At 46.8% G+C, this 24,320-nt stretch overlaps 1 protein-coding gene across 1 annotated transcript in view; it reads left to right on the forward strand.

Moving 5' to 3' along the window:
• LOC138503106 (angiopoietin-2-like) overlaps nucleotides 1–24,320 on the forward strand; it is a 239,575-nt gene that overhangs the window by 128,321 nt on the left and 86,934 nt on the right. The window lies entirely within an intron of this gene.

Genomic DNA, 24,320 nt, shown 5'->3' on the forward strand with positions numbered 1-24,320 from the left:
TGTGAACCCTCTACAGTGTACTTGCACAGCCTGTGCATTGCATTTGCAGAACCAGTAATCAGAGTATTTGCAGAATCTGCACGGTATACATGTGAAACCTCTACAGTGTACTTGCACAGCCTGTGCATTGCATTTGCAGAACTTGGAATCAGAGTATTTGCAGAATCTGCACAGTATACACGTGAAACCTCTACAGTGTACTTGCTCAGTCTGTACATCAGTCTTTACATTGCATTTGCAGGACCTGTAATCAGAGTATTTACAGAACCTGTACAGCAAACATGGGAAACCTCTACAGTGAGCGTGGACATGTGCAGTGTACTTGCTCAGTACATTTCATTTGCAGAACCTGTAATCAGAGTATTTGATGAACCTCTACAGTAAACATGCAGAGCCTCGACAGTGTACTTGAAGAACATGTGCCGGGGACTTGTACGACTTGCACAGGGAACATGTAAAACTTCCACACTGTACACAAGAACGTGTGCCACTTACTTGACGAAACTGTGCAATACATTTGCATAACATGTGAAGAATAGTTGCAGAAATTCTACGCCATATGCTCAGGCAATGTATGTACTTACAGAAAGAGTGAAGGGTACTTGCAGGCACATTGGACTTGCAAGACATGTATGCAGAGTACTTCCAGAATGTGTGCACTGTTGCTGCAGAACATGTGAACAGTACAGCCATAGTGGCTATGCTTGCAGAATAGGTGCAGAAAATCTGCAAAGTACTTGAATAATGTATGAAAAGTGTGCAACATGCAGAGTACTTGCAAAATGACTGAAAACTATTTGCAGAATATGCGTGAAGTTAGTGATGTGAATTAATAGTTTGCTCGCAGAGCATTCAGTGTACTTGCAAAATGTATGCTGAGCGTTTTCAGAACTGGGAAAATGTACATGCAGAACCTGGAGAAATGATGAACCATACTTGTAGAAAACACACACAACATGTGCAGAAGACTATCAGATTCCCCACAGACCACTTGCTACTACTTACCGAAAATGAGCAGAAAAGGTGCACAATGTGTGCTGCAGGCATACAGAACACATGCACAAAACCCGCCAAATGTGTGTAAGGTACTTACAGAGCGTACCCCAGTACTTCCCGTGCGACTAAAAAGTATTTTCATAAAATGTGTAAAGTAAGAGCAGAACATTAATATTTTATCCAGACATTATGTACATGTTTCCAAGTGCAATGCAACAGCTTCCTAGTGGTATAGCTCAGTGTTGTGGCTTGTATTTTGTGTGTAGTGTTGTACTATGTGCACTTTGTTGATGTGTGTTGTGCTGTGTGGTGTATACACACTGGTTGCTGTGATGCGGTTTGCTGTATGGTGAGTGAATGTTGTTGTATATGCAGTGTTGTGTGTTGTGGTACTTGTGTTGTGGTATGTACACAGTGTGCATTTTAACATGTCCATTCGGTGTAGTTGTATGTGCATTCTTTGTTGCGGTATGTATTTGTATTTATTTGAAAAAAGGAGAGGTTGATTTTGAACAGAAATGACTTACAATAAAACATTTACATAAAGCAGCTGAATACCCACAAGGGGTGCCTGTACAATACCACAAAGATGAGAATAGGTAGTGAGCCAGTTTATGAGGGTGTCAAAAAGTGGGACCTATACCAGGGTCAAAACAAACAGAGAAAATATATAAGAGAACCGGTGACTTATAGAGGTGATATTAACCTAAGGGGGCAAGTGTTTCAAACTAAGCGTCCCTGGAGGCAGTGGTGGGGTTAGTTAGAGAGGACAAAAACCACTCAGGGTAAAAAAAGTTGTTTCTTATAGAGAATACACCTTGAATGGGGACGTAGACCTTCCTGTTAAATTAACGTTATAGTATCAAACAGAACAAGAACAGGTATATAGTCATTGTAATTCTTATTTTTGGACAACTATTATTGTGTTCCCTATAACTCACCCTGGCCCTACAGAGTGTTCTGGCCCTTGGTTGCGATGGTGCACCGCCCATCTAAAAGGGATAGTGAGGGAGATTCACTGGCCCTCAGGCTACAATGAATGAGTTAATCAAAATAAAACAGCTAGATCTAGGAACCCGTCCCAGGAAAAAGCAGAGCGGGTAGTTGTCGGCACAAGCAGTTCGCGGGGGAATATTCAGAAACTGGTAACTTGCCAGAATTTTTATTAACCCTCCGTCAAGTATGCTGAGCCTACCCATAAAAAATCGTTTCTTATATAGAAACGGGGATGATTTTCAGAGCTTTCAAAACATCAAATGTCTATCTGTGTGTATATGTTGTTTTTCCTATAGTGGGGTTGAAACCATGGTATGCGTAATTGCGTTTCTGCACAAAGAGGATTCAAAAGGCTCAATGAATGTGGTTAAAAAAACTAATCTGTGTAAAATAGGCACTGGTCATTCAAGGTTTGTTGGTTTCTTGTGCGTATCTCGTATGGCTTGGGCATATCTGCAGGCTCGTAGGTCGACTGGTTTCGATGTTATGTTTATTAAATCATCTTCTTCAGGACCGATTTCTTTGTGAGGATCGTCAGTCTTCCTCCGATCAGATGTGACGGGGCTCTCTGTCCAACCTTATTGCGCTTGATCCATTCATTCGGTGCATTTGATTCTTGGAAATGGTATCATTTTCAAAACCGGCATCTTGTTGGTTGGGAGTCCAAATATCTGCACAGTAGGCGTGCTTGTGCCGTATCTGTGTATGCGCTTTCAGTGCTGCGAGGCTCTGTGTGGAATCTCGCGGGAAAGGCTTGTCTAACAAGCATCAAATGCACCGAATGAATGGATCAAGCGCAATAAGGTTGGACAGAGTGCCCCGTCACATCTGATCGGAGGAAGACTGACGATCCCCACAAAGAAATCGGTCCTGAAGAAGATGATTTAATAAACATAACATCGAAACCAGTCGACCTACGAGCCTGCAGATATCCCCAAGCCATACTAGATATATGCAAGAAACCAACAAACCTTGAATGACCAGTGCCTATATGGCACAGATTCGTTTTTTAACCACATTTATTGAGTCTTTTGAATCCTCTTTGTGCACCAACGCAATTACACATACCATGGTTTCAACCCCACTATAGGAAAAACAACATATACACAAAGACATTTGATGTTTTGAAAGCTCTGTAAATCATCCCCGTTACTATTTAAGAAACGTTTTTTTACGGGTAGGCTCAGCATACTTGACAGAGGGTTAATAAAAATTCTGGCAAGTTACCAGTTTCCGAATATTCCCCCTTGAACTGCTTGTGGCGACAACTACCCACTTCACTTTTTACTGGGACGGGTTCCCAGATCTAGCTGTTTTATTTTGATTAACTCATTCATTGTAGCTTGTGGGCCAGTGATTCTCCATCACTATCCCTTTTAGATAGACGGTGCACCATCGCAACCAAGGGCCAGAACACTCTGGAGGGCCAGGTTGTTCTTCTGGTCAGGGTGAGTTATAGGGAACACAATAATAGTTGTCCAAAAAATAAGGCTTACAATGACTATGTACCTGTTCCTGTTCTGTGTTTGTTAGAGAGGATGCAGGCAGGCTAGGTTCCTTCTTCAGCAAGTAAGTGAAGTTCAAGCCAAGCTTTGAAGAGATCCACAGTTGGGCTTGCTTTCATTCTTGTGAGGAGTGGGTTCCACTGGAGCAGGGTGATGAGGGAGAAAGAGCAGAGGCAAGAGGGGGCACCGGGAGGGTATGTCTCGGGAGGATAGCTCTGCGGCAATCCGCTTGCCTTGGAAGCAAGATGATGCAGAGCAGCACAGGTTCGATCCCCGGGTCCGTGCTTAGAAACCTCTGGGTATTAAGCGTGTTATAAATAACCAATTACAATATGGGATGGTGAGGTTGAGTGCAGAAGATAAATAAAGGGAACAAGATGGTTAGTAAATTAAGATATAATCAGACAGATACCGAGAAGCAAGACCATTGATAGCGTTGTAGACTAGGAGAAGGAACTTGAAAAGAGAGTGGTTTTGCATGGCGGGCCAACCATGGTGTCAGTAAGTAGAAGTGGGGGAGCATCTGGGCAGGTTGTAGAGCACATGGGTAGCAAAGTTAAGGACTTCATTTAGAGGGAGGAAGGAGAAGAGAGCAAGGCCAAGGAGTAGGCTAGAGCAGGAGTATGGTTTGTTGATCACAAGAGTGGAAATTAGAATTTTCATAGAGTGAGGAGTGAGAAAAGGAAAAATCTAATCTGAAGGCTGAGGAGGTTAATATGAGCAGCATAGGCAGTGGCAGTGATGAGTGGTTGCAGAGTGTGATCCCTGGGTGAGGGAGTAGAAGGTCAGGCCTTTGCATTATGATGGGGGGTATATGCACAGTATTGTGTGTATATGCGCTGGGTGGCGTGATATGTGCGTTGTGTAGTCTGCACATTGTGTTGTTATGTTCATTGTGTTATGCATAAAGTTTTATGCAGAATGTATGTTTTGTTGTATGGGTTTTCATGTGTTGTGCATGTACGCTGTGTGCAGTGCTGTCGTATCTAAGTTGTGAGGTATTTGTCTTACGTATTGTGTTGTTTATGGTTTGGCATGTGCATTGTGAGGTGTGTAAGTTGTGTTATGCCATGACGTGTGCCTTGTTTGGTACGTGCATTGTGTAGTATGAGTGAAATATGGTAGGTGCATAGTGTGCTGTAGTGTGCGTTTGTTTTGAGTGTTGTGTGGTATCTGTCTTGTAGTATGTGCAGTGTGTGGTGTAGTATTGTCAGAGCAAAGAATAAAGATAGCCGAGAATGGCATAACACAGCAAAGTAACAGAACATAGCAAAACATAATGACATCGTATTAACCTAGCTGGCAGGGTCACCCCAGGATAAGGGTGTGCACCCCAAAACAGCATGCTGCACGCTTCCCTTGGTGGGCTTACAGACTCCTTGTAGGAGTGTGATGGTGTGTGTCAGTGGAGTTGGAGCTGTACTCTTGGAAGGTTGGTGTGACCTCTGTGACCTCCGGTGTTTCCCAGTGCTGTCAGTGTGTCATGATTTGGGTCTGAGTGGTCAGTTGTGTCATGGGGTCTTACACGGCAGTCGTGTGGTTAGTGAAATGTTGCTTTTCTTGAGTGGTGATGTGAGGCTGGTCACAGAAACCCAGCACTGCTGCAGAGAAGTGTCTGGGTGTTGAGAAAACACTTGAGGATGGGCAGTGCTGAAGTGCTGTGCAGGCATGTGCCTAGTGTTGGGAAACGTGGGACGACGCAGGGGCAACAGATTGCTGGAGAAACAGATGTGTTAGGGCTGGTGGGGGCCCATTTCAACGTGATATTTGCCCCCCCCCTCCCATTGCTTGCAGCTGGGAAAACAGTCAGAGGCACCGTGGGGTGTTTAAATTATAATTAAGGCATCCAGTCTTCCGGTTGTACTGATGTTTACACATAAATACAGCCGGAAATCAATCGGCTTTCTATCTGTATTTATTTATATAAATGGAAAAAACAGAAAAATAGGTCTTTCTGTCTGGTTCTCTATGATGTCACTCATACATCGCCGGCCAATCGAATTGCGGATTGGCAGCATGGAGAGTGTAAAGGTTGTATAAAAATTGCACTAAAGTTCTTAAAATTGCTGCCAGCATATATCTTAAGGCAGCAGCAGTCACAGGAGCAACCGTGTGTTGTTATGGAAAAAAGTGAGTTAGCATTTCTTTCCCATATGGCTGCATGGGTGCTTTAATAAATGCACTTTTCGTTAGAATAAATGCAGGAAAATACGGGTTGCTAATTATCTTTTTATGTAACAAAAAATAAACGTGGATAAATAAAGAAAAAAGGCACTTTTTTACCAGACCGGCCGACATAGAATGAGGACGTATATTTTTGTGTAATATGACTGCCAACATAGGGCAGAAGCTCGGGGCCCCACCACCCCCGCCCTCAGAGCACTGGACCCATTTCAACTGAAAATGTGGAAAGGCTCTAACAGCGTTGCTGCATCTGTGACATAATCCTGGCTTAGATGTGGTACAGGAGTCAGTGGGCCTTGTCATATTGGCCAGTATGCAATGTTAAGGTCATGGACAGGATGAGGGTGTGCCACGGAATCTGCCTTATTTTAGAGTTGAGCCACATGAAATTGGGTGGTGGGTGCCAGTATAGAGCAGGCCGAGGACGGCTTGGGCGCAAGGGCAAAGTTAGAGAGATTGCAGAAGTCTGAAACATGGTGCTGCAAGAGTTGTTTGCAGCAGGTGTGTTGTGCGTCACGTGGTTTAAGTGCTGTGGTAGGTGTGGTGTATGCATGTTGGGGTATGTACTTTGTGTTTAGTGTTGCGAGGTATGTGCTGTGTGTATGTGTGTTGGGTGGTATATGCACTGTGTGGTATTGTGAGAGGTGTTAAGAAAACTGCAGAATGATGGGTGGAAGGTTCTGAATTAATCATAACCTCTGGCAACTGTTCAGAATATGGTTTTCAGCCTGCCATACCATTACAGAAGGGGAAAGAGCATATGCAAATCAGTCTTGGTCCTGTACCAAAAGGGTAGCCCAGCCCAAAATGTAAAGTCACATGCCTTCTGCACAAGACCACAAGCAATCCCAGACATGTTTCACCCTCACTTTGCATCGTCAGTGAGGTGCAGCTTGGTTCTCTTGGCACAGCAGGCTCGAGACCCACATCTGGGCATACCCGTTCTACTCGGGCGATATTAATCATCTGACCTTGGGGAAGACTAGTCAAGATGACTGCAACTAAAAGACGGTTAAGGAGGGCTGAGATGCCAGTCAGAAAACAAACAACAACTCCATTTTATGGCGACTCCTAGTAATCATAATAACCAAGGGGCTATCCGTAGCCACCTGAGATAATGGCCTACAGATCCCACCAACCCTAGCCAGCATAGTCAATGTTGAGGGTTCATGGGAAGTGTAGGCCATAACTTCTGGAGGGTCACAGGTTTCCCACCACTAGACCAACAGGAGAGGAGGTGAATGGCATCATTACAAGTTTGGCGGATTTAACCGTGGTAAATACGCCAAACTTCAATACCATTGCCGCCGTTGGTGATGATATTATCTCCTCAGGACTGGAGGTAAATCTTCCAGATTACGGGTTAGGGCTATTCCCCATTATATCACATAGGACCCGATTGGTGTTTGGAGAAAAAAGCCCAGCGGTAATTGGGCCAGCAGTAAATCCTCAATTTATCTGGTGGAAAAACCTCCACACAAGTTATGGAAGATTTTCCTCCAATTTTGTTCCAAAGTTACAATATGGCCTTGCAGTGAAAACAGTGGTTAGTCGGTTTTGCTATTCTTTTACAGTACCACCACACTCGCAATGAGGCCCGAAGATTCAAAAATTGTGCACCCGTGAGGGTGTCCGGATCCAGATACATTTGAACCTATCCCCGATCCTGAATGAAAGCCAGAGGGCACCAAACTGCAGTTTGATTGGTGTACTGGTCACGCAAGAGTTTTGTGGCACAAGGACACGAAATCTGTTCGGCAAGTAATCCTGTATGCTCGGATCATGTTGTCCAGAGGGAAAACTTGAAGCCCTCTATGTGTTTGATGATAGATAAAACCCAGATAAACCGGATTCGTGGTCGGAGTAGAATGCCGACAATATATAAAAAGACTGCTGCACGGTGACCACTAGGGGGTGTGGAGACAATGACTGCATGATCAGCGAGCTCTCAATAATAGCATTGTAAATAGTGCTCCGTCACACTCCTGAGCACCGAAATCAGATCGCTGCGGAGGCGGATGCTTCTCAATAGCCTAAGGTGTTCCCAGGGGTGTTTTTTCTGGGATTGGCTGCACAAAGGTGCTGAGACGAGGCTCAAGGAAAATCGTGGATCCCATGTGCGTGCTGGAGCTGCTTACGGAGAAGACCTGGAGCGGGGGGTGCTCCGAGTCCCAGAGCCGCGCCACTGTGTTACGGTGGTAGTTTTGAGATCACCTAGTGGCAGTGGGGTGAAAGCGATCGAGGAGCCGGTCACATCCCAGCTAGGCGGGGCGGTCTGTGAGCTTGGCCCAGAAGGAGGTCAGTAGAAGTGCGAGAGCGGAGAGGCTGGGATGAACTGGCGGCGCCTGGGGATGGAGGCCTGCCTCTCCTCGCCATCGGAGGGCAGCACAGAGTAAGAACAAAGACAGTACCCAATGATTTTATGCAGAAGGTTCAAAGGTCTCTGCTGCAGTTCCTTTGGAAGGGGCGAAGCCTCGGATAGCATATGATAGACTCATATTGCCTAGAGAGGCTCGCGATGAATTTTCGGACTAATGGAGGTACTATAAAGTGGCTCCATTTAGGGTGGTGGTGGACCATCTTTACCCACGTACTCCCAAACATTGGGTTGATATCGAGAATGAAATTTTGGCCGGAAAATCTCTGTGAGAACGGTTATGGGTCCCACAGACACGGGTTCCGAGGTGAGTAAGGGAACATCCATTTTTGGCAATATTTTGGATTCTGTGGAAGGCGGGGAGACCCATGAGATGGCTCACGATATGGCCTTCTCCCCTGAGCTGTGTTTGGGCCCCGTCATTGCAGGACGTCAGTGATGAGCCTCTGTGCTTCCTGTCGTGGTGTGAGGCTGGCCCGGGTAAGGGTGGTCAGCTCCAACACTCAAAACAAAAATACAAGATGGTAGCAGAACAATCACTTATATAGAGAATTAAATTGACTTACAAATGAATTTGTAAAAGATGTTTACTGAAAATTGTAAGCACACAACAATGTCCAGGTGTGTCAACCCAACAAACGTAGCTATTCTTGCCCTCCAACCCCCACTAACTATCCCCGTTGAGATGACGTACCTAAGCGTGGGCTGGTGCGCCGCTTATCTTGGGTTAAGGGATAGAAAAAGAAACTAGCACTAAGGTTCTATGAAGCCATATTCTATAACTGGTTCATTGGCCATCCTGATACTAAGCACCAAAATATTCTAAAATCCTGATAAACCGGAGTTTGCGCACAGAAGGAAGTCAAACCAATTTTATTTTCTCCCTGAAAATGGTACACATTAATCATAGAAAATGTAATCAAATATCAATGGCTCCTTTATCTCTCTTTTTTTAGTCTGTTTGACCCCGTAGCAGACATTGGGCCGCATTCCATGTCTCGCGGTCTAGGAACAAAGTTACTGACACGTTTCCCACACTGAAAAATTATAATTTCTGGCGCATTTATTGCTGGCGGTATTAACGTGTGGCAAATATGCTGATTTTCAGAGGAAAAGTGGCAGTTTCACCTCCAGCTTGGTGCACCAGTGGTAACTCTGCCAAAACTCCCCATAGAATCCTGTTGACTCCAACAGGACTCCAGGAATTGTGAATTACTACCACTTGTAATCCTGTAACTCCTCGGGACCAAGTACTGTGGCAGTAAATGAGTTTAGAAGTATTGCAGTGGATTTACCACCGAATTACCGCCAAACTCATAATGGGGCCCGTTATCTGTTTGAGTTCAAACTAAATTGTGTAAGAGCAAACATACTTAGCTGAGCATGAGAATATGCATGGCGGGTCAAACTGCAGCTATAACCAATGAAACTTGTAGCGCTCGCCAAGAGCGTTGCTCACTAACAGATTCACGCCAGGTGTTGCAGTTCCCAGGTTACCATGGAGCCTAGAGGAGACCCATTCAAATCAATGGTGCGGCCCTACACATATGCTTAGAGATGTGTGCTGTGTTCCCATTTTTCTTTCTTTCAATCTTTTCTGAAAGTAGCTTCAATCCATAGAAACATGTTCTAGGGCTGTAGGCACAGCCCACCTACCCCCCACCAAGATTCCTGCTAGCAATCTACTTCCCTGAGGACCAAGTGTAACGAAGCACAGGTACCAAAGACAGGGCGTGGGAGGAGGGAAAAAGGGCACGCCACAGGTAAACCTGCTTAATAAAGCATGTTCGCCAGCCGTGCATGTATGTGTGTTTGCATGCATGGCCCTCCTTTGCCTTCTGATTCTCTTTGACTTCTCAGCGGCATTTCACACGGTAGAGCACCAGACAATCACTCACATTCTAAATCGCTGCATGGGGGTCCGCGGGATCATCCTCAGCTGGTTGAAATCATACCTTGCTAACCACCATCGCTTCTTCCGAATGGATTCCTCCAGATCACCAACTCTACCCATCACCTGCAAGGATCCATCCGCTCCCCTGTGATCTTCAATCTTTACATAGAGCCCCTCAGAACCCTCCTGGCTCCAAACAACATCCACATCCACCAACACACTGATGATACGCAGCGCTACCTCAAGATATCCTCCATCGAAGACATCCACAGGCTGAAGGCCTGCCTCACATTGATCCAATTCTGGATGTCCTGTGCTTACCTGAAGCTGAACCCCTCCAAGACTGAATTTCTACTGCTGACCAACAACACCAAACACCCTGGCATCCAGTCCTGGCTCCCTGCAGTGAGCCTTTAGGGCTTCACACCCCAGCTGACCACCTGTGCCAAGCTCCTTGGTTTCGACATCAACAGGCACCTGTCTTTGAAGGAGCACATCAAAAGTAAGACACGAATGGCTTGATACCAACTTCCTCTCCTGCGGAAATCAAGCCCTTCATCCCGGAAAACAACTTCAGATCTGCTCTCCAAGCCGTGGCCCGCTCTCCTGGAAGTCTGTCCTCCAAGCACCCTCGTACCCCTACGATGTGTCTTACATGCTGCAGCGTGACTTAGCAAAGGACTTTTCAAATTCGACTACATTTCCTCCCACCCACATCAAACTCCACTGACTCCCTCTGCAAGCCTGTATCATCTTTAAATCATCTACAAGGCTGTCACTCTGAAGGCCCCAGGCTACCTCACTGAGAAACTCAGCATCTCCGGAGGCCTGCGATCCACCAGAAGTAAAGACATGTGCAGACTTGAACTCCGCCAGTGCAGGAACTAAAGAACCAGAAGACAGGCCTTCTCTGTCTACCCTCGCAGACTCTGGAACCTCCTCCCTGTCAACACCAGCCTCAACCCCTCGCTTCTACATGTCAGGAAGGAGCACAAGACCCTCCTCTTCAAGAAATACCTCCTTCCTGACACTTCGGTCCACACTTTCTCCACTCCATACCTAGAATGAGTCCCCCCTGTTGGGTCCCCCGCTTTCTTGTTGGTCCCTTGCTGCCGAATTGCCCGCCCCCTGGTCCCCCTCCCCTGTTTTTAGCTCCCTGCTACCTTATATCTTTGCTTCCCTCACTGTGTCCTTCCCCATATTATTTGTAAAGTGCTCTGTTGCCTCCTGAAGCTGGGTCTGTGCTCAATACATACCCTAATAATAATAATAATAATAATAATAATAATAATAATAATAATAATAATAAGCGTGTGTATATGCCCACATGCCATCAGTTCAATACACATAATTAGAGTTGGGTCCACAGAGCTGAGCTGTCAAAGTAAGGGTGCACCACATTCTGTGGATACTAAAACACTCCCATTTAATGCTCCTGAAAGACAGCCCACATCCAGTCTAATACATGCACCCTTGGGGTGCCTGGTTCTTTATGCTAATCAGGTACCCCTACGAGGGCCACAGAAATGACTGGGGGGGGGTGCTAGGAGTTCAATTATTTTTATTTTTTTATTTTTATGGTTAATAAAATCAACCTTTCAAATGTTACACAGTATCAAAATATCAAAACACTACAATTGATCAAATGTCTTTTATAGTCAAGATAAGGATATACATTGTCCAATTATTACAATAATAATGTACAAAAATATAGAATGAATTCAATTCAATTAAATAGTACTAAACAGAAAAAATTGCATCCAAAAATTGCACAGTAGCTATTTTGATGCCTAATGATGTAGATGAAAAAATACATTGCCACATATTTTTTTGAATATACACATTTTGGTCTTCAAAATAATTTCCAAAACATTTTTTTTGGAAGATGACTAAATTTGGACAATGAACTAGACAATGTTCCAACGTTTCTCTTTGGTCAGCATTTTTACAAAAACGACACACATTCTCTGCCTACGTGATTTGTTTTCTACGCACCAAAACATCTAGGGTCAGCCAAAGGTTCAAACGAAAGCAGAGAAACTTCTGACGAGTCTTTGAACATGGACATTTGGCCAGATAATCGATCATTACTCTACAGCGCTTGTGACCGAACAGAGTTCGATCAAAGTCCTTATAATTAATGCATTTGGTCTGAGTTATGATCCAATCATGTTGATGGATTTTTGTTTTGGCTCGCGCTTCATTGGACAAGAGTAATTCCAGGTCAACAGACGCGTCAGACAGTGCATTCATAGTAAAAGCACGCCATTGTCTAGAAAAGACCAGATTTTTTTTTAAGAAGGTGTGATGCCACTTTTCACAAAATGTCTAGACGCTCTAATGACAGTAGACACTTGCGGAAAAAAGCGCAATATTTCCAAATAACGAAAGAGAACATTGAGAGTGAACCTAGTTCGAATCGAATCAGAGGTAAAGGCGTACACACTGGGCTAGGAGTTCAATGGCTCACCATCCTTACCCTCATGCCTGAGCGCTCACACAAACAAGGGCCCTTATTTATTTATTTATTTGCATTTGTAGAGCGCTCCAAGCCCGGAGGCATCTGTGCGCTGGTTACATTTTTGGACGAAATCACAAACAAACAGCTGGTACAAGTATCTGGTTGCTGGTTACAAGAGGGTGCAATCCAGTTGTGTGGGTGTTCGATCTCCCTGCCTGATGAGTTAGCGGGTTTGCGTGAATAACCAAGTTTTGAGGGTTATTTTTATGGAAGGTCCAAAGGGATAACCTGAATACCGGAGAGCAAAATCGTTGCCGCCTGGCGCGCATCATAATTAATAAAATAAAGCTATTTCCTGATATGGAGAGAAAGGGCTCCCAAAAATGCCGCTAGCTCCCCCTATGTTGCTCTACTATCCTTTGGCTCACAATACATGGGAAAATAACACCTAAAAGGAAAGAACTCACCCAGAAGTACAAAAGATCTATGTGAAGCGATGCCAGAAAAGCATAATGCTATTTACCGTATGCTTGCGGAAGTGTAGACACTTGTTAACCTGCCTCCTGTGGAGGCAGACAAAACAGGAAATGGCCAGGAGTACAAAGAGGTTTGATACTCTGCACTGGGGTGTGGGGGATGGGAGGGTGACTGGGTCCCAGTTTTCCTTCATAAATAATATTGAGTGAGAAGAATTTTTGGGAGAATATTGTTTTTAAATGTTGGCGTAGATGACAGACTAACATCCCACCTCAGAGGATAAGGACTGTGATGAGGAAGAGGTGCGAGGGGTAACGTGTCTTCCGCGTCCCAGCTTTTGTCACTAAAATCCGTCAGTCAGGCTGTGGTTTAGAGCATTTCCCACAAGACTGCCAACGAGAAAAGACTTGTTGTATAGAAAGTATTATTATTATTTGGGTATTTATTGAGTGCTGACCTAGTTTCAGGAAGTAAAGGAGCGCTTTACAATCATAGAGGGAAGAACACATCGAGGGAAGCAGAGAAAAAAAACAGCTGAAAGCTAACAGCCGAGGGTGAGCCATTGGGAGCTTTGGAGGCAGACAATGGGGAGCAGATCAGAGTCTGGGGAGGGTGGGGAGTGCAGGGTATGCAGACCTAGGTATTAAGGAACAGCCATGTCTTGAAGAGGAACTTCTTGAGCTCTGGTCTGCAAATGTTGGCTTTCCAGATGTTTTGGCATTAGACATTCGATCAGTCCTAGCCAGCACAGTGACTGGTGAATGATCATGGGTGTTGTAGTGCAAAACATCTGGAGAGCATCAGGTTGCAGACCCCTAGTCCTCAGCGCACAGGAATGCTGTGAGAAACGTTGCTGTAGCTGGGTAGGTTATGGGGAATCGTGAGGTTTTGTATTTGCCGTGCCCTAGTCGTTAGGTGATATGTTTAGCCCAGATGTGTCCAAAGACACGGGGGATGGGATAGAGAAGGAAAGGCTGTACAGGGACATGTCCCCCCTGAGTAGAGCAAGAATACTCATTCTGTAGAAGAATAAAGAAAGTTACCTTGCCTTCGCCTGTCTGTCTAGTCTTACGATATACCCATTGATGGGCCATTTTTCATACCTCTACCCTGGTCCAGTGGGTTTAAACAGCTGCCTCTACCTTGTTTTATTTCCCCTTGGAAACCTGTGCTTTATTCAGCCCAGTTCCACTGGGGTTGGAGGCCTGTGTCCTACCAGGGTACTGCAGCCTGGGGTTCGCCAGACTTTATTGGACTATGACTCCCATGATCCCTCACCATTGATTTTTCTGGCTATGGCTGAAAGGAATTGGAGACAATTCATTTGGAGATTAAAAGTTGCAGACCTCTGATCCTAGCAATGCCATCTAGGGGGTCATTAAGGGTTTGCCTATATCCCGCCTGTAATTCCGGTGGGGTAAAGGCAAATGGACCTACCGTTACAGGCACCTGATATCCCGGTATTACTGGGATATTACAGGTTACCTGCAACCGTAGTCATTCCCCATTCCATGTAGTCCGATAGGACTCCATGGGGGGAACTTCCGGTTTATTTTTTGCTGGTGGAGGCCCGATTTACCTCCAGCTCTTGGCTGGAGATGAATCAGGCAACCCCCACCTATAAACCTGTAGTTCGGTGTTTCGGGAAAATGGCAGTAATGGAATTAACACCACTTTTACCAGCACTTTTCCTGCACCACCAAAATCATAATGACTCACCGGTATAAGACCCCTTTCCTTGGAAACTCCACGCTGATTCCCAGGCACTGGTTCATGCCTCATCCCTGCTTTCCCGCGATTCCTCAACCCTTGCGCCAGACTTGCCTGTAACGTTACCACTCACTGCGACGGTGTGTGCCACGGACACGTCGCCTCTTCCTGACACCCTGGAAAGCCCCCTCACGCTGATCTGTCGGCCATCTTTCAACGGCTGCGTCTTCCCTTTGATGAAAGCGTGAATAGCCATATGCTCCCTTCAATCCAACCGCACCCCACCATTTTTTCCAACATGACACAGTATTAGCTAGTGCTGGAGAGCCAGGAACCAATGGATGAGTGCTTGTATTCTCTGTCCCGCTCCAGCCAATCAATGAGTGCCAGAGGGGTGGGACGGGGAGTCAGGCAACAGCACACCTGTGGTATTCTTACAAAAGAGAAGCAGAGTTTTAAAATTATTTTAGGACCAGCACTACAGGCAGCATGCAGGGTTCGAGTTCGAGCCCCACTTTGGGCAGTTAATGGCCAGAAAGGATGGTAAAGCCAGATCCCAGTTTTGTCTGGGCCGGCTCAAGCACCACCTGCCGCGCCCAGCTGTAATATTGGTATCCTGGTATGAGTGCTGGGGTGCTATAAGCATTAAGCCCTGTGTTCATGCGCGGACTTGGCCCGTTCCAGCACTCAGCCTCGCCAAGCTGCTCGCTCAGGCCTGCAATAGCTTGAAATGGCTGCCAAAAAGCTGCAGATCTGAGCAAAGCCCACTCACCAGTACCCTCAGTCTAAGGTGGGGATCCTACAGAACCCCCGAGAGCAGCCCCGTTTCAGGGGCGGGCAAACTAGGCGATGGCCCGGGGCACTGATGACGGAAGGGGCGCAGCAAGCAGCCTAGGGAGCCGTCAATTTTAACATGGTTCCGTTGACACGCACAGAGGCTGGGACAAAAGCCTGCCCTGCCCATACCCATCAGAACCCCATGAGCCAGCCAATGGCTTAATTCTTTAGTATCTTTTAAGATGGCTTCTACCAAATTAGCATCTCTTTGCCAGCCTAATCATGCTTAAACAGTGTGCTAATGTCTGCAAAGCACTGGCTTGTGAGAATAAAGGATTAGGCATTTATGATGGATTGAAAGGGTTGCTTTTTTGAGGACTTAAGCGAAAGGACCAGAGATTGCCTGGAGGGGCAGGTGGTTGTGAGGGCAGGAGTGGGACACCAAAGTGAATGGGCAAAGGAAGTTTTAATATGAGGAGGGGAGAAATTGACATTTGTTTGTGGTATTTTAACATAGGACTAGGATCGTTTTCTTGTTTGTCACATGTTTTAGGGAGAATAAGTGACTCCATGATATCTGAACAGTTTTGTTTTGAAAATCATTGTTTTTTGGTATGTTAAACCATTTGAAACAAAAAACTGCAACTCCCATAATGCATTGATTTGTTGCATGAAAGCCCAGGACTGGAAACACGTGTTCGGGTGACATGGATTCATCACCTTCCCAAACTATGCTCTTTATTCGGAGGGAAACAGTTTGAGTAAGTATGGGGGAAAAAGTTATATTTGTACACATTACGTGTGTTGCTGTTGATTTCAGTTTTTACGAAGGGGCCAGGAGTTGGAAAAATTGAGGTGTTGAATTCTGATTGAGAAAATGGATCTGCAGATGTAGAAAACAATTATTGTAGCAATTTGACATGTGTTTAATGAACAGGTTTTCTTTCTCGCTACTGTAGGTTTTGGGATCACGTGCCCAGAGTCCCTCGCCGCGATTTGCCCAGCGTTGCAACTGTATGTTTAAGTTGCCATCATTGTACACGTTTTGCCAAGAAACATTAATATAAAACCTATGACAGGTATTGCCATCATACAGCAAGGAACCCACAGGATTGGCAGATATTCTGGCACCTGGCGAGCTTTGCCATCAGACACCAGCAGCGAGGGCAATTCACTGGGCATTTCAAGATGTTGGCATTCTACTTGCATCATATATTATGTGCTTCGGCAAGTGCTTGGAGCACTTCTAAGCGCTGTTTTAATGTGCGTTATTATCACCCACTGATGGCACTCGATTCCTCACCCTCAGAATGAAGAAGGGCCGGGCTGGTGCCGCCAGGGTTTCATGCTTGTCCCATAGCCTTGTCGCATCCCCAGCCTCAGCCCGTTGCGCCTGAGCTGTCCATCCGTATCCGCAATGAAATTATTTGCCAGTATTCAGGATCATAAGCCCAGGAAGCCACCCCATTGGGCAGCTGTTGCCATCACATGCCTAAGTCCTCATAGCATTTTCTAGACATGGCCCTCCTATACTCGGGTACTCTCGCCATATGCCAGGTTTTGTCGAATGCTCATGCTCTCGCACCATTTGGCAAGCATTTGTATACTTTGACCGGGTACTGACATCATATGGCAACATTTATTTATTTATTTAAATTCTTGGTATAGCGCCAAATCGCCTGCAGGCCTCACAGCGCATGACTGCGACACAGGTAGTGTAGCTTAGTAGGAACGCGCTCGCTAGAGCAACACAGGTTCGAATCCCGGGCCTGCGCTTCGAAACTTCTTCGGTATTAAGCGCATTATAAAAAAATAATTATAATACCCTCATAGCCTACCTTTTTCTCCGGTCTTCCCCTATAGCGCTTTGAAGTCGTTTCAAGGCGTTCTTTATGACCTTCTTTAATATAGCTGAGAACTGCCTTCTTTTTCCTCATCCTAACTCGTTCCCTTTATATCCCGCCCATCTTCCATTCTTCTGCAGGAGCGCTTGGAACGGCCTCTGGGCGCTGTGTTCACCAACTGCAGAGAGCGTTTGCCTCTTGCACACTTATAATAGAGAGTATACATTGCTGGAAAACTAGAATACAGCAGCAGCAACAGACCCTTTTACTGACTCTTCAGCTAGGAGAGCAAACAAAAACATGAGCCAGAAATGTCATTCCTGTTTAAAATATTGTAGTGAAAATAGTCTACTTATTAATTTTGCAAGGCGAAAAAATTGCATTTAAATTGCAATAATTACATTATTTTGGAGAGGGCGTGCAGTGTGGGACAGCAGTAGAATAGCACCCTAGGTGGTGTGGGGTATTCTGGTGCTTTGCCATGGGTGCAAGTTTGTCTAGAAACTGCCCTGCCGAGCCCGAGAGCTACAATACCCAAACCTGCACGTCAGTTTGGGTTTAGGGTCGGTTAACCGTTCCTGCCACTGGAATCCCCGCTCCCACCCACCGGGCTACTGTGCCTGTCCAGTCAACTAGAACGATAGCCCGCTTACTCGAAGGCCTGCGCAGCGCGAACATTAACCCACGGGACTATTTTGACAGCTTCACAGAATGACCAGCTGCTGCCTCGTTCTAATCTCAGGATGTGGCCAGCAGGCGGAAAGGCCGGCCTCGGATCGGCAGCCACCCCTGGCACAGCTGGAGACCGTCAGCGCGTGTTATGCTCGCTCTTCTTGTCCCACACTGGAAACGCGGCCAAAAAACGATTCTGCTGTTATGGGATTCCAACATTTTTGTCATTTTTGCGCATGGACGCATGTCTCTCATTGTCTAAAAACCAGACCAAAAATAGAAAAACAAGTGACACGCGGTCCAGTGCTTTAACCCAGAGAGAGCGCTCCAGCCCAAGGAGAATCCTGAAGGTGAGGGCCGGTTGGGCTGGGGCGGAGTCATTCATATGTCAAGCGTTCCTGCACAGTCACATACATAGGGAGCCCTACAATCGTCGCCTGTGAAAGACTGGTCCTTCTGCTTAATAGTCCGACGTGGTCCCTTTTCATTTCAGCCTTTTTTTCCAAGTGAGGTCTTTAGATGACCCCCGCCCCTCATTGCCCTCTAGCCCCACTCCAATTCATTCCCCTCAGCTAAACAAATCAAAGAAGCTTGGCATATGATCAGATTTCCTTGGGCTGATGTGCGCTTTAAAAATACGAATAAATAAATAAATAAAAATCAGACCGAGAGTGCCCACATGGACAGATGTGCCAGGGTCTTGGTACTAGGGGGCATCATGGTCATGACCCTACCATAGCTTTTATTCACAAAGTCGCCTACAGGTGCCAAAGTATCATTGATGAGCCCACTTTAAACTTGAGGTGCCTTTCGATCGACCCTCTTAAACCCGGGGTCTGCAACCTTTGACTCTCCAGGTGAGTTGAGCTGCAACTCCATTCTGCCCTGGCCAGAATAGTCAATGCAGGCAGCATGTGTCACCCTGCGGAGGACCCACAGCCAATGATAGTGTGGTGAGACACCATGCGCACCCCCCTAACATCGCCTGCCGTGCTGGGAAAATACCGGTGAGACACCATGCGCATCCCCCTAACATCGCCTGCCGTGCTGGGAAAATACAGGTGAGACACCATGCGCACCCCCCTAACATCGCCTGCCGTGCTGGGAAAATACCGGTGAGACACCATGCGCACCCCCCTAACATCGCCTCCCGTGCTGGGAAAATACCGGTGAGACACCATGCGCATCCCCCTAACATCGCCTGCCGTGCTGGGAAAATACAGGTGAGACACCATGAGCACCCCCCTAACATCGCCTGAGGTGCTGGGAAAAAACAGGTGAAACACCATGCGTAGCCCCCTAACATTGCCTGCCATGTTGGGAAAATACCAGTGAGACACCATGAGCACCCCCCTAACATCGCCTGCCGTGTCAGGAAATTACAGGTGAGACACCATGCGCATCCCTCTAACATCGCCTGCCGTGTCAGGAAAATACAGGTGAGACACCATGCGCATCCCCCTAACATCGCCTGCCGTGTCAGGAAAATACAGGTGAGACACCATGCGCATCCCCCTAACATCGCCTGCCGTGCTGGGAAAATACAGGTGAGACACCATGCGCCTCCCCCTAATATCGCCTGCCGTGCTGGGAAAATACAGGTGAGACACCAGGCGCATCCGCCTAACATTGCCTGCCGTGCTGGGAAAATACAGGTGAGAAACCATGCGCATCCGCCTAACATCGCCTGCCGTGCTGGGAAAATACAGGTGAGACACCAGGCGCATCCGCCTAACATTGCCTGCCGTGCTGGGAAAATACAGGTGAGAAACCATGCGCATCCGCCTAACATCGCCTGCCGTGCTGGGAAAATACAGGTGAGAAACCATGCGCATCCGCCTAACATCGCCTGCCGTGCTGGGAAAATACAGGTGAGACACCAGGCGCATCCGCCTAACATTGCCTGCCGTGCTGGGAAAATACAGGTGAGAAACCATGCGCATCCGCCTAACATCGCCTGCCGTGCTGGGAAAATACAGGTGAGACACCAGGCGCATCCGCCTAACATTGCCTGCCGTGCTGGGAAAATACAGGTGAGAAACCATGCGCATCCGCCTAACATCGCCTGCCGTGCTGGGAAAATACAGGTGAGAAACCATGCGCATCCGCCTAACATCGCCTGCCGTGCTGGGAAAATACAGGTGAGACACCAGGCGCATCCGCCTAACATTGCCTGCCGTGCTGGGAAAATACAGGTGAGAAACCATGCGCATCCGCCTAACATCGCCTGCCGTGCTGGGAAAATACAGGTGAGACACCAGGCGCATCCGCCTAACATTGCCTGCCGTGCTGGGAAAATACAGGTGAGAAACCATGCGCATCCGCCTAACATCGCCTGCCGTGCTGGGAAAATACAGGTGAGACACCATGCGTATCCGCCTAACATCGCCTGCCGTGCTGGGAAAATACAGGTGAGACACCATGCGCACCCCCCTAACATCGCCTGCCGTGCTGGGAAAATACAGGTGAGACACCATGCGCACCCCCCTAACATCGCCTGCCGTGTCGGGAAAATACAGGTGAGACACCATGCGCATCCCCCTAGCATCGCCTGCCGTGCTGGGAAAATGCAGGTGAGACACCATGCGCATCCCCCTAACATTGCCTGCCGTGCTGGAAAATACAGGTGAGACTCCATGAGCACCCCCCTAACATCGCCTCCCGTGTCAGGAAAATACAGGTGAGACACCATGAGCACCCCCCTAACATCGCCTCCCGTGTCAGGGAAATACAGGTGAGACACCATGAGCACCCCCCTAACATCGCCTCCCGTGTCAGGAAAATACAGGTGAGACACCATGCGCCTCCGCCTAACATCGCCTGCCATGCTGGGAAAATACAGGTGAGACACCATGCGCATCCCCCTAACATCGCCTGCCGTGCTGGGAAAATACAGGTGAGACACCATGCGCATCCCCCTAACATTGCCTGCCGTGCTGGGAAAATACAGGTGAGACACCATGCGCATCCCCCTAACATCGCCTGCCGTGCTGGGAAAATACAGGTGAGACACCATGAGCACCCCCTTAGCATCGCCTGCCGTGCTAGGAAAATACAGGTGAGACACCATGAGCACCCCCCTAGCATCGCCTGCCGTGCTGGGAAAATACAGGTGAGACACCATGCGCATCCGCCTAACATTGCCTGCCGTGCTGGGAAAATACAGGTGAGACACCATGCGCATCCCACTAACATCGCCTGCCAGGTCAGGAAAATACAGGTGAGACACCATGCGCATCCGCCTAACATTGCCTGCCGTGCTGGGAAAATACAGGTGAGACACCATGAGCATCCCCCTAGCATCGCCTGCCGTGCTGGTAAAATACAGGTGAGACACCATGTGCATCCGCCTAACATTGCCTGCTGTGCTGGGAAAATACAAGTGAGACACCATGCGCATCCGCCTAACATTGCCTGCCGTGCTGGGAAAATACAGGTGAGACACCATGCGCATCCGCCTAACATTGCCTGCCGTGCTGGGAAAATACAGGTGAGACACCATAAGCACCCCCCTAGCATCGCCTGCCTTGCTGGGAAAATACAGGTGAGACACCATGCGCATCCGCCTAACATCGCCTGCCGTGCTGGGAAAATACAGGTGAGACACCATGCGCATCCCCCTAGCATCGCCTGCCGTGCTGGGAAAATACAGGTGAGACACCATGCGCATCCGCCTAACATCGCCTGCCGTGCTGGGAAAATACAGGTGAGACACAATGCGCATCCGCCTAACATCGCCTGCCGTGCTGGGAAAATGCACGTGAGACACCATGCGCATCCGCCTAACATCGCCTGCCGTGCTGGGAAAATACAGGTGAGACACCATGTGCATCTGCCTAACATTGCCTGCTGTGCTGGGAAAATACAGGTGAGACACCATGCGCATCCCCCTAACATTGCCTGCAGTGCTGGGAAAATACAGGTGAGACACGATGCGCATCCGCCTAACATTGCCTGCCGTGCTGGGAAAATACCGGTGAGACACCATGCGCACCCCCCTAACATTGCCTGAGGTGCTGGGAAAATACAGGTGAGACACCATGCGTAGCCCCCTAACATCGCCTGCCGTGCTGGGAAAATACGGTGAGACACCATGCGCATCCGCCTAACATTGCCTGCCGTGCTGGGAAAATACAGGTGAGACACGATGCGCATCCGCCTAACATCGCCTGCCGTGCTGGGAAAATACAGATGAGACACCATGCGCATCCCCCTAACATCGCCTGCCGTGTCAGGAAAATACAGATGAGACACCATGCGCATCCCCCTAACATCGCCTGCCGTGTCGGGAAAATACAGATGAGACACGATGCGCATCCCCCTAACATCGCCTGCCGTGTTGGGAAAATACTGGTGAGACACCATGCGCATCTGCCTAACATCGCCTGCCGTGTTGGGAAAATACTGGTGAGACACCATGCGCATCCCCCTAACATCGCCTGCCGTGTTGGGAAAATACTGGTGAGACACCATGCGCATCTGCCTAACATCGCCTGCCGTGTTGGGAAAATACTGGTGAGACACCATGCGTATCCGCCTAACATCGCCTGCCGTGTTGGGAAAATACTGGTGAGACACCATGCATATCCGCCTAACATCGCCTGCCATGTTGGAAAAATACAATGGCAGACCCGGCATTTTTCTTTATTAGAAATTCACTTTACTTGGGCAACCCAATGCCACAGCATCTGCCCGAACGCCTGAACCAAATATTTTTAACAAACTCATGGCAGATGATAGTGCGCATGGAGCGGAATTTGTGGCTGCACCAATGCACCTATGTGAGGCTGAGTAACTATAAGGTTTAAAAAAATAAAGACATCTGAACCTGTTATGCATCCTTGTGCTTCTTAAAACATAATCTTTTATTTTGTAATTGTGTTTGTCTTTTCGATGTTACTAACAACTGCTCTACAATAATGATCTGCTTCTTAATTACTTCACATTTGCATTTTCTTTAGTGTGGAGCAGAATAAAGAGGGCAACACATGGAGCATCTATTTCACTTCTTGAATGGTGTAAAAAGTATTTTAAAAATCTCAAATTTAGTTGTGCAATGCTATAAAGATTAGTATTACTTCTTTCAAATTCCACGTTGCTTTTTGGGGAGTGTCGATGAATTGGTCAGGACATTATTTCAACAACCTGGTACGTGTTTTTTAACTGTGCGAATGATACTAGGGGTTTGGTGTATTTGGAACAAGCAACATGTTCTGTAGTCTGAAAACAGTTCCCTATAAATGGATGTCTCCTTGCATAACATGAGTGAACAAATCACTTTTTGAAATGTGTACTTGCTTTGCTTGTAACATGCCCTATTTAACATTGCGCCATTACACAAAGTACTGTTTTGCAACATTCATATTGGAATTATTTCATTACTGTCATTTTGGCTACATAATTATCAAGTGAAAAGGAGGGATTAAACAGCATATGCTGGCTGTTTCGCTTATTAATACATAGGTTAATTTGAAAAAGAGCGATTTCAAACAAACAGTTTATGTTGTACAGACCCTAAAAGCATTGCGGCATGTGTGACATCAATTCACACACCATTCAAAAAACTGAGAAGTGTACAGTTGGAGTGTTTTGTTCATCATAACTGAGAAGTGTACAGTTGGAGTGTTTTGTTCATCATAACTGAGAAGGGTACAGTTGGAGTGCTTTGTTCATCATAACTGAGAAGTGTACGGTTGGAGTGTTTTGTTCATCATAACTGAGAAGTGTACGGTTGGAGTGTTTGGCTCATCATAACTGAGAAGGGTACGGTTGAAGTGTTTTGTTCATCATAACTGAGAAGGGTACAGTTGGAGTGTTTTGTTCATCATAACTGAGAAGGGTACAGTTGGAGTGTTTGGCTCATCATAACTGAGAAGGGTACAGATGGAGTGTTTTGTTCATCATAACTGAGAAGGGTACAGTTGGAGTGTTTTGTTCATCATAACTGAGAAGGGTACAGTTGGAGTGTTTTGTTCATCATAACTGAGAAGGGTACAGATGGAGTGTGTTGTTCATCATAACTGAGAAGGGTACAGATGGAGTGTTTTGTTCATCATAACTGAGAAGGGTACGGTTGGAGTGTTTTGTTCATCATAACTGAGAAGGGTACAGTTGGAGTGTTTTGCTCATCATAACTGAGAAGGGTACGGTTGGAGTGTTTTGTTCATCATAACTGAGAAGTGTACAGTTGGAGTGTTTTGCTCATCATAACTGAGAAGGGTACGGTTGGAGTGTTTTGTTCATCATAACTGAGAAGTGTACAGTTGGAGTGTTTTGTTCATCATAACTGAGAAGGGTACGGTTGGAGTGTTTTGTTCATCATAACTGAGAAGGGTACAGATGGAGTGTGTTGTTCATCATAACTGAGAAGGGTACGGTTGGAGTGTTTTGTTCATCATAACTGAGAAGGGTACAGTTAGAGTGTTTT

Source organism: Ambystoma mexicanum, chromosome 11 (genome assembly GCF_040938575.1).
Source record: "Ambystoma mexicanum isolate Mex_15411 chromosome 11, UKY_AmexF1_1, whole genome shotgun sequence".
In the NCBI taxonomy this organism is placed as follows: Eukaryota; Metazoa; Chordata; class Amphibia; order Caudata; family Ambystomatidae; genus Ambystoma; species Ambystoma mexicanum.